The sequence below is a fragment of the Hyla sarda genome, chromosome 1 (genome assembly GCF_029499605.1).
Source record: "Hyla sarda isolate aHylSar1 chromosome 1, aHylSar1.hap1, whole genome shotgun sequence".
NCBI classification, from domain to species: Eukaryota; Metazoa; Chordata; class Amphibia; order Anura; family Hylidae; genus Hyla; species Hyla sarda.
This window is the reverse complement of record NC_079189.1, coordinates 295,599,054-295,601,499: the sequence shown is the minus strand read 5'-3', so window position 1 is coordinate 295,601,499 and position 2,446 is coordinate 295,599,054. Positions and strand designations below refer to the sequence as shown.

The 2,446-nt window shown below is 42.8% G+C and overlaps 1 long non-coding RNA gene across 1 annotated transcript; it reads right to left on the bottom strand.

Moving 5' to 3' along the window:
- Positions 1 to 285: 285 nt before the first annotated feature.
- LOC130267911 (uncharacterized) lies at positions 286 to 1,667 on the bottom strand. Its single transcript, XR_008843335.1, has 3 exons — positions 1,653 to 1,667; positions 734 to 932; positions 286 to 632 (listed from the first exon to the last, which is right to left on the bottom strand). It is a non-coding gene; the product is annotated as an uncharacterized LOC130267911 (long non-coding RNA).
- Between the last annotated feature and the right edge of the window lie 779 nt (positions 1,668 to 2,446).

Genomic DNA, 2,446 nt, shown 5'->3' with positions numbered 1-2,446 from the left:
TTCACCTGTGGCGATCTGGTGATCATTCAAAATGGTGGATGGAGGTCCTCTCACCTGCCTCCTCCACTCTCCTAGGGTCCCGTTCATCAGAAAAAGGCTCATGCATGGAAATTGCTGGGTGTCCTATGGTTGCCACCCAGCATCAGTTGCCTCTCTCCGCACCGCATTATGCAGATCGTGCAGGAGAGCAGCTTTGGACACTTAAAAAATAACCTCATGTCATCCACGTTTTGCTAACACTATTTTTCACACACAAATAAAATAAATGAGTCAAACAAATTAAAGAATGGTTTAAAAAGGGGAACTTTATTTATTATATATTAAAATGTTTGTGTAGGGATTTTATGTAACCTCCATCACTCACAAAGAGCGTACAGTAACTAATACTCAGGACAGGAAAAACCTCCAGAGGGGAGGAAACCTGTAGGGAATCCATGGCTACTGTATTGCCCTTCCTCTGGGCATACTAAAGGAGGTTACCTCTAGAATTTGGGCCAATGTGTCTGTGTATGTACGTGATTCGAGGGGCTGTGCCTTCATCCAAATTCTTGCTAGGTCTGGAAATCCACGTCTTCATCCAACGTCTTGCTGTAGGTCCGGAAATGCTACTCCACATCCTGGAAATAATGCATCTAAGATAGGAAAACAAAAGATAGATTATTTACATGTTTATTATAGAAAAGCACATTGAACTGCACTAAAGACCTTTTGGTCACAACAATGTGACACTTACCAGTCACAGTAGTGTATATGACTTTGCATTCTCGGTCCCTACAGTGTCCAGCATCAGCCCCTCACTGATGAAGAATGAGCAGGAGCAGTATTATATCTGCTCAGTGCTGCTCTCTGGTGGACAATGGCTATGACATCACATGTGTGACACGCTGTTACCTCCTGAGAGTTCTATTTCATTAGTGCTGCTCTCTGATTGGCTGAAAAACAAAAAAGCTTTCTATATTCTGCATGACTGTTATCTAAGGGATTTGGGGCAATTTCTTATTAAAATGGGGCTACTCCCTGTGGGTGCAATATACTTGTTTCTCCTAACCAGACACTCAGTATTTGTAATTATAATTTGGTGGCCCCAACAGCCTGGGCCCATAGGTTTCTTACACAGATCAGTACGGCTCTGGCAGGCTTAATGAGCAGCGCTGGCTGCCGGGACGTCTGACGAGTGACATCCCTGACGTTGTGGTCTGGAGCAAAGGATGTCACTCGTTAGACATCCCGGCAGCCACTGATTAATAGTGGTCGTGGCTCCTGCTGCCAGTTCAAGATCAGACACCATGGTCCTAGATTGACATACTGCACCACTGATCCCTTGTGGCTGTCCATCTGTTGCAAATCTACAATTCCCAGCATGCCCTGGGCATGCTTGTAGTTGTAGCTTTGCAACAGTTGGACAGACGTCTGTCGAAAGGGGGGGAGGGGGAACACCAAAAATAAAGCAATGTGGGCTTTGAAAAACGCCACACATAAGTCGTGTTTAATCCCAGCCTAAGCCTAGGAACAGATGCAATTCTTGTTTGATTGTTTTTTTTTTTTTTTTGCCCCCCAAAAAAACAATACACTAAAAACTGCCCCCCTCATTTCTTTACTCTGCCATCTTTGTGGCATTTTTGCTAAAGACACTGGGGGGAGTTTATCAAAACCTGTGAAGAGGGAAGTGGACCAGTTGCCCATAGCAACCAATCAGATCGCTTCTTTAATTTTTAAAAAGGCCTCTGAAAAGTGAAAGAAGCGATCTGATTGGTTGCTATGGGCAACTGGTCAACTTTACCTCTGCACAGGTTTTCATACATCTCCCCTAATGTGCATAATAATAATAATAATTATTATTATTATTTCCCCCCTGGCTTTTCTCATTATGACTCATGTGATTCTTTTATCATGTGACTCAAGGATTTCTATTAAAAACATTGGGAAGAAAAACACCAAAACTTCATAGAAAAAAAAACAAAAAAAAAAAAACATGCTTTCGGCATCCCACAGATTTGATAGCCTAAAAAGACCATAAAAGGATGAAGAAAACCCCATTAGTGTCTGGCATTTCATATTACCCTATTCAGGGACGTGCACAGACATTTTGAAGGGCAGGGGCTCAAGTAAAAAAAAGAGGGCACTTTTCATAATTTAAAAAACGTCTGCCAGACTTAATGGGCAGATGTGCTGCGGCCCAGGGACACAGTGGACTCCCGCCGGGCCTCCTCGACATTCCTATCCCCCATAAAAGTTGGTGTTTTTGTAAAATTGAGTCAAGAACAGTTTCTCTGAGGTCTGCCATGTGTATATACACTTTGGCTGTGTGACAGCTGCCCTATAATATACTGTATTATAGAGGAGATTCATCAAAACCTGTGCAGAGAAAGAGCGGTGCAGTTGTCCATAGCAACCAATCAGATTGTTTTGCAGAAGGATTTTCCTCTGCAAAGGTTTTAATAAATCT